General features: G+C 45.7%; 1 protein-coding gene across 1 annotated transcript in view; it reads left to right on the plus strand.

Moving 5' to 3' along the window:
- Window positions 1–8,153: 8,153 nt before the first annotated feature.
- Window positions 8,154–12,787, plus strand: part of LOC144169879 (uncharacterized) — a 45,601-nt gene continuing 40,967 nt past the window's right edge. The window contains exon 1 of the mRNA XM_077699287.1: window positions 8,154–8,461. The gene's annotated coding sequence lies outside the window, so the exon portion shown is untranslated. The remainder of the gene's footprint in view (window positions 8,462–12,787) is intronic.

The raw sequence follows: 12,787 nt of genomic DNA on the forward strand, positions 1-12,787 counted from the left end.
TCATCTTTAGCAAGCACCACATCCGCCGAGTTCCGTTCCCACTCATTTGAGCGGTTCACGCTGTATCGCGGGAACTCCAGAATACCTATACGAATCGTTGACTACACGTGCACCTACAAGCAAGCTCACGCTTTATCGGACAATAGAGAACATATTAGAGGAAACGATAGTCCGCCAACTTCGCCTATCACTCCGCCTGGCTCGGTCGCCTCCACTCGACGCTGTCTCGGGCAAGCTGCAACGTTGCCCTTATCAGTGCAATGTTCTTTCAACTCTTTTTTGTGGGTAGCCTCCGTGCAGGGGGAAAGCGAATGACTCAGAACGCGAGGGGGGGAAAAAAGGCGTTTACAGAACGCAACGCTTGGACGTACAGGACCCGCCCGCTATAAATCTACATGCGTCTGAAGGTAAACAAAGTGAGGTGTGTTTTCTCCCCTGACAGGACCTTTTCTGCTGCCGGCGTACCTGTGTCATGCGGTGTTCTCACAAAAACGGTCGTACAGTAAGTTCACATCGAAAAGAAAGATCGTGTTTATGACCTAATGAACCGAATCTCGGCAATTATATCACTTTGCACACGGCATATATAATATGAAGCCTTTTGCCACAAATAGGTTCGGAAGTGCTATGACAAGTTGTACAACCCTCTTAGTTTTTCGTTGCATCACGGGACCCGGCGGCGGGCCGGGCATCGCCATTTTGTTGAGGTCTGACAAATTAGGCGATGGTAGAGACTTGTACACAGGTCATATCCCACTGCGAGTGTTGTGCACCTCTGCTAAGCACGCAAAGCCCCTGCTGTTAAACGGACCCTGCAACTTTTTTTCAAATGATTGAAGGGCATAAATGAAACAGCGCTCAGACGGGGCACACAAAAATGAAATAAACACAGGCGTTTTCTGTGTCTCATTTTAACACTGTTCTATTTATGACATTGGCCAACCCTCCCAGCTACAAACTCTCCTGCTTTGAGAACGTAGTCAATGAGGACATCCAGCACTTACTCTGAGGGTCACAAAGTACCTTAGCCAAAAGTTGCCGCTCTGCCCCCACAATAAAGCTGAAAAAAAAAAAACTTGCTCGAAAGATTTTTCTCTCTTTCCCGGTCCTCGTGTTGCTTGAGTTGTCCAACAACGTCATTCGAGAAATGTCGCGGCTATTGGCCGGCTTTCTTACAGTTGCAGCAGTCAACGCAATCCATAGCCAATTTAAAGGAGACCGTAACAAAGCAAAGCAGAAACCGGAAGCCGTATCTGTTGCGACAGGAAAATCACACAGTGCCGCCCTGTGCAGGCAACTGCAGCTATCTCAGTGCTTGTAGGCCCGAAAGGAAGAAGGAAAGGGTTTACGGGAATTGTTGCAGGGTCCCTTTAATTTTCTTTCTACTGCTCTTGAAATCTTCGTAGTCCAAGTCGCTGATAAGCCGCGATCCGCGAGCACTTGCTGCAGTATTTGCTGCTGATACGCAGTGTGAACTGAGCGCGGTGCACTGAAAGCGTCGCGGCGGCGGAATCTGTTTGTGCAATGCAAGTGCGGTCCATTGTTATACCTACGGGCGACCGACCGAAAGACGAGCACACTGTTGTGGTAGTATAATAGCTGGAATCGTTGTCGGGTTGCCGAGGCCGGGACCGATACAGGATACGGGAATCGCAACAAAACGGACACTTCTTTACAATGGCGGAGCAGAGAGATCACTGCAGAAAGATCGGTATGGCTTCTTGTACCGACAGAATATTCCCTGGGTATTCTCAGCCCGTCGATGCAGTCCCAGCCGCTACGCGCATAGACGTGCAAAGGGTTTCGCATATGCTAGTTCTAGTCACAGCCCCCTAACCCCATATCCTGCCCCCCGAAAATTACCTCTTCATTAAAAAAAAAAAAAGTTCACTACCCTTCCACTCTATGAAGAAGCATGACCAGCGAAGCTGTTGTGCGTAATGTTAGAGTCGTTTTGGTGGCTAAATGCCTTATAATTTGTTTCGGGATACTTTAGATAACACTAGAGTTAGAGCCGCCTTCTGTAATCATGCTCCCTACGTAGATGGTCATGCTTCGGTGTGCAACACATGACGCGGAAAAGTCAGCTTACAAAGACCAAGAGCACAGCGATACCCTGAAAGTCGGCTTCACCTCTACGCGCAAATGAATTGCTGGGAAGATGTGTTTTCAGGTAAAATATGAGCCGTCTTATGAAAAAATATGAAGGCCCTAGGACTTCGTTTTTTTTTTTTTCTGTACTGGGAGCCGATGTTGGGGCGACGGAGAAACCTGCTTCATAGAGAGCGTGACTAGAGATGTATGTTCTCATGAAATTTCACAGGGCGTGAAAAAAAAACAGGTTTTCTTCATGATTTTTTCCCGAAAAATATGAAAAATTGAAAAAAAAGACGAATTCGCACAGTTCTATAAAATATTCGACAAACTTCTTAAGGCGAAAGCCTTAGATTCCTTATGAGACGCGCAAAGTGACCGTAGTTGGTGGTGACTGCAGAATGAAATGAAATTACGGCTGCTGTAAAAGGGAAATGAGTGAATAGTATATGCATAAAAACCTATTTGGGTTCAAGTGAATTTGAACCCGGGTCGCCAAGAGCCGGGTTAAAACTCTGCACCGTGCCAGGATGGAACAAGAGTTATCCGGATGCGTGCCGCATGACAGGTGAACATGACGGTACAGCAAACACGATGCAGCGGTGTAGAAGTCTTCGATAAACGCTGACCCTAGCCTTCAAAACACTTAAGGGGATTAAGGGCAGTGAATAAGTTTTCTGTTAACACTGAAAAGAATATAATTGTTACGTGCTGCATCTCAAAAGTCCCAGCAGAGCTTCCGCTCTCAAAATGTGCGCACGATTTCTATATATATATATATATATATATATATATATATATATATATATATATTCTAGCCATTCAATTCCATAGGAGCGATGTCCCGTAGAAGCCGGGTCAACTTCTCCAGCGTTGTTGTCCCGCACAAGGGCCGAGCGCCAAGCCGGGAGTCACTTTTAGTACAGTAGAATCTCTATAAACGAAAATCGCTTAAACGGAATTGCCGCTTAAACGGAACAGTAGCCTGTAAGTTGGTTGGTTTCGTATTTAGATAATGTAAAAAAAACTCTCGGTAATCGGAACTAAAATTTCCGCATCACCCTGTAGACGGAACCAGAAATGGAACTTGTGAAACGCATTGGCATGAGAATCAGCATTTTAGGGTACGGCTGTTTCGTTTTTTTCCCCTCCATGGTTTTTTTGGCCTCGTTGTCTTCGTAAACTTCGTCTCGTTAGTGGTCAGCCGTGTTAGCGCAACGAATGCAACATCGCAGTTCTTATTCCAGTCCTTGGGTGTCGATTCAAGACGCCGAAGTTACAGGGTTCAGCTCCGGCCGCCTCGTTCGTGTCATCGTGGTGCTATTTGCACATAAATACGGCGTTGCCGTCTTCCAGATTCGGTGGCTCGTAAGCACTCGCGAAGTTGAGGCCTCTAACCTCCGTGAAGATGCAGTTGCAAGGACTCAAACAAAAATAAACGATGCATTTTGTAGTGCACAGCGACTCTGTTGCGAAATCAACACTGTAAATGCTGTGCCTAAACCTGTTGTAGCTTTCTTGCATTCTAAAAAACTACCAGCTGCATTCACCTTCTAGTGCTTCAAGTTCCATGAAATAGTATTAACGAGTGTGTACGAACACAAATTTGCACTTTCGCAAATCTATCTCAGTAAACGGAACTCCTGTTAAACAGAACTAATTTTTTCGGTCCCTTGAAGTTCCGGTAATGGAGAGTCTACTGTACCTAGTTTACCAGTTGGCGCCCGGCGCCACCAAGGCACATGAATGCACATAGTGCTTTCCACAGCCACGGTGGGCGCTCAACTCTGTAACCACCTGCGGCAGGAGAGCACAGTTAGCAACTGGAGCGTAATTTTACTAATAAAACATAAAATTTTCGCGTGGCACAAGAAATTTGAGAATTTTTAAAATCGCGATATTCGGAGAAATTTGATAGAGGGAAATAAAAGGTGTTACAATATGTAAGTTACATATGAAGTTTCCGTCAAATGTCCAGCATAGAAACCTGAAGACTGGTGTACTTTTGGTGTGCAACAACAGATCAGAGACGGTCCCGCCGCACTTTCATAAAATAACCGCCCCCCGGGAACAAGAAGACCTCTGTGGACCAGCAGGCAGCGTAGAAGAGAGCTTGAATCACCGCACACTCGTCCTGCGGTGTGCGGTCGATACGTGACATGATTGTCGACACGTCGATTGTCGATACGTGACATGAAAGAGTCTGCGGAAGGGCATCAAAATGGCGTAGAACACGAAAAGAGGCGCTGGTGCTTGCTGTGGCATGGGCATTAGATGCCCGAGTATTTCAATCGAAGCTTTCTACGCCTCACTTGCGCCGTAGGTCGTAACACCAAAACGCACTGCAGGAAAGCCAGCTTTACGCAATGGGTTTCCCCAAGGGTCACACGATGGTGGTGATGAAACGCGGACAAAAAAAAAAAAAACGCTTCGCGTGGTCGGAACCAAATCTTCATAGTTCCCATGCATTATGAAGCCGACGTCTGTTTGACTGAGCCATTAGGACACGGTCGAAGCAGTTTGGATTTCGGGCTTCGATTTAAACTCAGGTTGCATATGAGAAAGCTTCGCACTTTTCATATTTCTCTTAAGAAAGAGGCTTTGATTTTTGTACTTTGAGAACGATGATCGCCGCTTCACATGCCAGTTAGAAAATTCGGCGCGTGCGTGCATTTTCTAGGTATTCCCAAGCTTCAAATATCGCATTATACACAATGCAGGAAAAGGCGCCGGATTAATTGAACCCACTCGAAATTACTTCTTGATTGATTGTAGAGTTTAACGCGCCGACGCAACGTAGGCGCGCCGTAGTGGAGGGCTCCGGATTAATTTTGACCATCTGGGGATCTTTAACGGGCGCCGAAATCTCGTACACACGGGCGTTTTTGCTTTTCGCCTCCACCAGAAAAGCGGCCGCCGCGTCCGGGAATCGAACCCGCGACCTCGTGCTCAGCAGCACAACGCCTTAGCCACTGAGCCACCGCGGCGGGTGTTGAAATTACTTCTAATTCGGAGAAACCAGCGCGCAAAAAACTTGGACTAAAAATAGGAAAGTGGGGTGTTGCACAAAACTCCGCAAGCAGGAATGCATGCTGCTTTCGCACGATCGCTCCCATGGATGGCGCGACCGAACCGCCTGCCATCATTCTCTTATTGTTACAGGTGCATATAGCTTTAAAAAATTGTTATCTGAGGAGCCTTTTAGCAGTTACACCTTTACATTAACCCTTTCGGCCCTGGCGGTGTCAATTGACGCTCAAAGAGAATGAAACCAAACTGCTAGTTTTCTGGGAAATTGTTTTTCAATGATTGATGTCTATTGCGACAGACGTCACCGGTGTGGTGTTTTAGCGGAGCTGGACGTTACGAAGAAGCTCCAGTGAAGACAAAATTCAGACGTTGACGCTAAAAACAATGGAGGTCCTAGTTTTATTCCCAAGCTTGTAAATCTTTAAATACGTGCACAGCGAGCTCATTTTTTGTTTGTAGGCTCGTGTTGGTATAACGTTTAGTAAAACATGCAAAAAAGATTGTTCTGCTCATTATACAATTTTAAATGGCCAGATGTTTTAATTAAATGCCTCATTATTAAATCAGCTAATACTTGTACTACCAGCTCTATTTCTTGTTGATGGTTTTGTGAGAACTTAAAATTCAGGAAAACAGACAGACAACATTGTTTGTTTGAAATAAAAAATCGGGGCTGAAAGGGTTATTAAAACAATTCAGAATACTCTTCTAAAAATATTATACTGAAAAATGATATTATGTTTCGTAGCCGCCGGGAACGTTTAAAGGAGCCATGAAGACAAAATACGAGTTGGGATGATTGAAAACTGTGCTTTTGCCCTGATAACAGTTATACCAATTTTAGCGCAAATTTCGAACAAACAATCGAGATATTGAGGAAAACAGATCAAGCAGTAACGACTCCCCGGCCATTTTCCAGCAACTTTTTTATGGCGTCACAGAATCTTACTTGTACGGGTCGGCGGCTACCGACTTAGGCCAACGCCAAGAAACATGACTTGGTGATTGTAGGGAGCCCTCTGGTTTCGTTTGATCGTATCGCTTAAGTGCTAACCTGAAGTACACACTCTAATAATTATGTCTTGAGTGCTGACCCATATTACGTCCCTCCTGCCCATTTCACGTTACTGTAGCGCGAAATTTGAAACATTTTCAGTGCTTCTTGACTTTTTTTGGGGGGTTAAAGGCACGTCTTTCATGACTGTAATAGAGCTGAGTGAGGTACTGAGGCCGGTTATACCAAATTAAACAAAGTTGCATTTTTCCTTCATGGTTAAGCTAGTTCGCGAGCCGTGTCGAGTAAGAATGTAACGATTCCCAGCGATCCCCAATGCCACGCTCGTTGAAGTGCGGCTTGTCTAGATACTCACGCCAGACGTCCATCTAGTGCATCTCTATTACGTCAGGAAAGCCGTCCTGTCCCGCCATACAGACCTTGGCAATCTTTGCCTTGAAAACCTGGCCTCACCTTAGAGACCCTGCCCTGGAAGGTGGTGTACCTCCCTCGTTCTTTCAGTGTGATGGACATGAAGAGCCTGGGACACAACCGAAGCTTTCCATACCAACAAGCACGGCCAAAATATGCTGCCAGCCTTCGGTTGTCTCAAATATTAGCAGGTAGCGTTGTTACAGACGGTGAGTGAACGGGGAAGTTCGTCAGGCTTACGCCTCTGTCGTGATTAACATTGCTATCAAGGCGTCCTGTTATGTTCCTGGCACATACGGCGAATGTTCCTTCCAGTACTGTAAATTTTAAAGGCAAAAATCTGTTGTCACGAAAATAAATGCAAAGCAAAGTGCTTTCGTCGTTCCTTAGCTACTTTTCTCGCTTTCGAAGTGCTGCACTTTTTAGTTAGATAATGTCAACTCACTCAGACATTGTCTGCCGTGAATTTGTTACCAAAAGAGCAAGATAACGTGACAGGCCAACAAATGAAACAGAGCTGCAGGCACACCGACTGCATAGGTACTGTGGTTCATAGGCTCTCCTATTCAAGCACCTATATCTTGAGAATTTCCTGGTTTATCGAATCCAGCGTACCCCAATCCCGCTCTTGTTTATCGGGGGCCTAGAATGACACACCTCGCACTACATCTTCCCTTCCCTGTCTCGGCGTTGACGAAGAATTCGCGGTTTTTAAACTATTTCTTTCTGTTAGAAAAGAAACCTGGAGTGACACAGGCTCTAGGATGCTTCCTTAGGTGACATGTTTCCTATACAACAACCCTATTGTATAAGGTTGCACAACTAAGCCGCCCAACTTTTGCCCGAAAGACTGGATTGTACACGTTTCAAGCGCAACAATTTCATAAAGGACAACATGTGTACCCTCTCGTACATGTGGGGCATATATGTCGCAACGGGCCCCAAGGCAATCAATCTTCTTGTTACGCGTCCAGCTGACTAACTGTATACCACTAAACCGCACTGTCCCTTACCAACCAGGCCAGTCATGTGCAAAAACTCTCCTAGGTGGAATATACTGCTGAAAGTACCTTCCCGGCCACCACACTTCATAATTAAATTCGGACACTGGCAGAATTCTTTCGGAGTATTTTTGTTCGCAGACGTTACAGATAGGGTCTTATCAGTGAAGGAGTGCCACTGGATGTGTATGGTACAAGGCGAGTTCTCTTACTCACGCAAAACACGCGTGCATGACTACTAACGCATGGTTTGTCTTACACATACGGCCTGAACGTAAATATATATGACTCAAGGCACGAGATCCGCACGCGCGGTAACCCTTTTATCGCCAGGCCGTACATCACCATCATAACGCGCCGCCGCCTGCAGAGCCGCGCTCCACTAAGATCGGTTCTGTAAACCCGGACATCGTATCGCCTGTGTACCACCCCCTTGTAAAGCGTGCGCCGGCACACTGTGCGAGGATCAAGAACTTCCCGAGATCACGTCACTGCATCCGAAAGGCCGGGCCGCTCCTTGACGTCGCCTTATAAAGAGAGGCAAACCCCGAGGCGCCGTCCTGAGCGTGCAACCCTCCGACACACAAAGCACAAAAGAAGCAACCTGCGTCCGAGGAAGACTTATCGCCCCTGTCGGAGATAACGTTGAGTGGGCAACCGCGCGGCAGGACGCTGAACGGCTGTCTAAAGTCCGAGGACTCCGTCCGCCGCCATTGTAGTGAGAAGCCGCCAGATCGCGCGGACGTGCCGGGTGCCGTATTTGCCGCGCTTTCTGCCCTCACGACGAGCTCCCGAGGCGGTGGTGCGCGTGAACGTGAAGCTTGTGCGGTTCACTACCTTCCGATTGACTCGCTGGGAACCACGGGTGTCCGCGAGACTCGCACAGTGAGGACGCTACACTGAATCCAAGGTGAGAACCGAAGTCACGGAGATCTCCCGCGCTATCGGTGTAACGGCCGTTGGAGGCACCGCCTTTTCTTCCTGGAAAATGGGCGTAGACGTTGGTCTACGGTTCTGTAGCCGTACTGGCTAGTAGAGCTGTGGCATGATCGAGCCATCTGCCGACGTGGGTGTACCCACACATTCTGGAAGCGTGCTAAAGGGCTTGGGACTTTTTAAACTGAATATAAAAGCGATCTTGTGCCCTTCGAGGCCGGCTTCCATGCCGGCGTTTTTCGAAAGGGTGTTGGCTTCCCGCGATAACGCTTTAAGGCGCGTAACTTGCACTAGTCCGTCAACGGTCATTGACGAGTGAACCAAGGCATAAGATGCTTTCTGCCAAGCAAAACTAGCGAAAGTGATTTCGTTTTTTCATTTCGCTTTCTGTATCATCGCTACCCTAAGGCTATTACAGACGCAAGCATGAAAGCCGCGCACTCCGAGGGAAATATTAACGGCGGTTCTCAAACACTGCCAAGCTATAGGTTTAATTATGACGTCTATTCGGTCGTTCAATTTGGATGACTCCTGCATCGCATACCTTCAGTCACGTAAAATTCCGCTAGTTTTATCCACCATTGAGCTCACCGCCGGTCACCAACACATATCCAGCTCTGCGCAACCGGATAGCCACCTCATGCAAACCCAGGAAATATTCAGGTAAAGTCCGGGGACGCTCTGGATATCCAAATCGCAACGGCATAGTTAAATTATTTAAGAATTAATTCCCTGATCGTACATAATGCACAACGTTAATTTTGCCACTGAATAACTCTGGCCCTTCTTGAAGTGCTTTTAAACCCCGTGAATTCGTGCACGCGATGGTTAACCTTGTTATCAGCAACTCGGACAGCTTCACTTCAAGGTTGTTACATATAGACGGGCTTCTGGCGTGAAACTTGCAAATATTTGGAGAATACTGAAATTTCTCATTCATGTTTTTTTTTTCTAACAGCTGCGGGTGTAATGTACCAGCGCTTGCTAATTAGCACCTATTACTAGTCTTTATTGACTGTTATTGATACTAACTCGTTATTTTTAATTATTACTAACTGAAACTACTCAGTCCGCAGTGATGTGAGGGCATATCATCACCGAAGTGACGCGCACGAGGGCGTCTCTACGATTGGCGACTACTGCGGCGACTGAAAAGAATTAATCGGAGCAGAGATAGATTTTTATCACTGCACACACGGGGGCGGGAAATTTGAAATTTATGTATAGCCTTGCTCTTTGCATTTGGGCGCACACTTTCAAAGGATCACTGTCTCGTCGGTCCTTTTAGCATCCGATGTTAGCGCTCTATGGTCGTTCGAACAATGTTGACGTTTTCGACTCATCTCTCTGTGTTGTACTACGGAGATATTGCTACAAGCAATAAATATTTTATGCTGTGTAGGCAGCATTCATAACGGCGTTTGGATTGTAGAAAAAGCTTAAACACATTTTTGCAGAGTTCTTGGCCGTTAAATGCTGCCGTGTAGAAAAATGTTTCTGAATTTTAGAAAAAAAAAATCAAGAACGCATCTTTGCAGTCCTTAAAGAGACCATGAAGGCAAAATACAAGGTTTGGTTCATTCAAGTAACCAGTTTGTCTCAAAAACAATGCTACCAATTTTACCGCCGCCTTCGAGCAGACGTGGTGTGTACTCTTAACTCAGGCGTAGCGGTTGCTACCAAAGAGCTTTGAAGACCATCAAGGAGTTTGGTTACTGTACAAGTTTTTCACGAATTTCGCCCCTGCCACTAGTTTTTTAATAGGAAGATTTATTCTGGGAAGTGATGTGTATATTACAAGGAAATAGTTGTCCGTACTCACGTATAATTATCATGCCATTTCCGCATCCTTCGCGCTATGGTGAAAGCGACCGATAATCTGATTAGAGGGGTGTAACCGGTTTACGTCCTGTCGGTTGATTTTACGGTATTTTCTTGTCGAGTTGGCCTGAAAGGGTAACAGGCAAAAATAGGTCGACCCGTAACCACACAAGTCAGGGAAAAATGACGCCTTCCTCTTGCCTGCTAAAATCGTTTACATACATCATCCGGTGTCCTGCATCAATACTTCGATTAATGGTTACACGTAATGCGTTAGTTTTCCCTATTGTTTTTAACGCGTAAGTGTTTAATGCCGTGGTCCACCAAGATCTAACTGACGTCATATCCGCCACGGAAATGACATCACCAGAAAAACTTTGAGGTAGCGGCGCCGGGATTCGAGCCATGAACTCTTTCGCCGCAATGGGAGGTACGAAACACGCTCCCGACTGTGCTATGAAGAGTTTTTTATTTCTTTTTTTTTTGTCCAGGGTGAAAGCTATGGTAATCCCAGCCTCTGTGAAAACCTTCTTTTTTAAATTTCACACCAACACACTACCTGTGAAAACATGGATGGAAGAGCGAGGTCTTTTTGTTGCTTGGAACAACTTGTGAGTTCTCTGTCAATAACCTGAAACTACAGAGCATGTGTTTATAGAGTGTTGGGATGCCATTTTCTTCTGGGACGTCCTGATGAGAACCCTAGAGAAGGAGTAGCCGGTTACACCCTATGGAATCAGGTTCCTCAGTGTAAATAATGAAGACAATGTACCGCATGATATGGTTATGCTTTTAGGATTGTTTAGTATCTGGTGTTCTAGAATGGCGGTGCGCCATGCGGACGTCAATGCGCAAACTGTGAGCGCATATTTCAGGAAAAAAAGTGAACTGTCTGCGTGAGTTGTACAAAGTGGAAAATCCTGACGCGGGAATCATGGTAGTACTTCAAAAATTGACATCATTTGATGTTTATAGTAGTTTCCGCCAACCAAAACATGGTAGGCGCTTTTTATTACATCGTTGACTTGTAAAAATGTAAAAAAGGAAATAAATAAAAAAAAAACTGCACTATGAAGAGACGCGTGCCTAGGACGACAAACTCTCCCCATTGCCTTCCTTTGAGATGGTGCTGCCATCTAGGAGAGGCGAAGCAAGTAGTGCATCGTGAGGCTAATGAGCACCGACAGTTGGTGCATCGATGCCAGCGCCTACGTGTACGGCGGACGCGCACCGCAAACTGCGGAGAAGCCGACTTGCAGATGTCGCGCTCGTTACGCGGTCGGCTCCTCATTTCGCTGCCGCGGACCGTGTGTTCACCAAACCATGCGCTGACAAACCGTTCGGTTTCGTTCGCACGGACGGTTTTCGAGCGCCTGTGGTTTCAGTCGGATTTACGCAATGCGCCTACGAGTGCAATCCAGTGTCTAACGGTACCATACCAACGAAATTATATAGCGATGTGCAAGTTCATATCGATGCACAATAAGCATTCACCTGCTCCTGTGAAGGCACATTTCACTTTCGTGTTTTACCGGTTCCTATGAAAGTGGGAGCAACCACATTTTTTTTTGCCATGTAGAGTAGCAAGCTAGGTGTATTCGCCAGGCTAACATTACCAATTGCATTAAAGGCCGTTCTCTCTATCTCTCTTTCGCAGGCGTTGTCTTCTGTAATAGGGTTCCGTTCTAACTTGTATCTCGCTTGATGCGCTATTGGCTGAAATTCATTCTTACCGCCCCCGTTATTTGATCTTTATCTCTTACTAAGGTAAGGATAATGGGCGATGGGACTTTCGTTGAAAAGGCATATCTATCTGGCAATGCACTATTTTTTTATTTATGTACCCTAATGGCTCGAGCGGGCATTACATAGGGAAAACGAAGGTAAAACACAGCAAAAATACGATTTCACAGGCATCCAAAGAACACAACACATTAAAAATACAATAACGACACAGGAATTGCACGGGAAATTGCAGAGTACAGCACTAAATATTGTTAACAAATACAACATTGTATCAAATAACCGATTTAAAGCGATATAATATGGTACAGACAGGAACCGCCATTGTTACAGCCTAAGAAAAAAAATAAGAAAACACAATGCAAAGCAAATTATGAATTGTTTTGAGTCGTTATAAAGACAAAAAGCGTGGTTTGAAGGCCGAAGCATCTGTTAACGAATATTTGAAGGCAAAGAATTGCACTTGTTTATTGGTAGTATAAGAGGAGAGTACTAATATTTTTTTTTGTTTGTGCGAAAATTGAATTAACATTGCAAGCATGGTCGGCGCGTTCAGACGCATATGGTGCTGGAAAGGTAAATATGCGAGCGAAGACCGATGGATTATGGTAAGGAGCATGAAAAAAAGATAACCATGAAAATGGCCAGCGCGGAATGAGAGGAGGAAGGTTCCATTGATCAGCTTTGGTTTCGGGAGAATGAGGGCAGAATAAATCAAGCGGCTTTGTTCTGTAAT

Source organism: Haemaphysalis longicornis, unplaced genomic scaffold (genome assembly GCF_048455015.1).
Source record: "Haemaphysalis longicornis isolate Haplotype H1 unplaced genomic scaffold, Haemaphysalis longicornis Haplotype H1 scaffold_2, whole genome shotgun sequence".
Lineage (NCBI taxonomy): Eukaryota > Metazoa > Arthropoda > Arachnida > Ixodida > Ixodidae > Haemaphysalis > Haemaphysalis longicornis.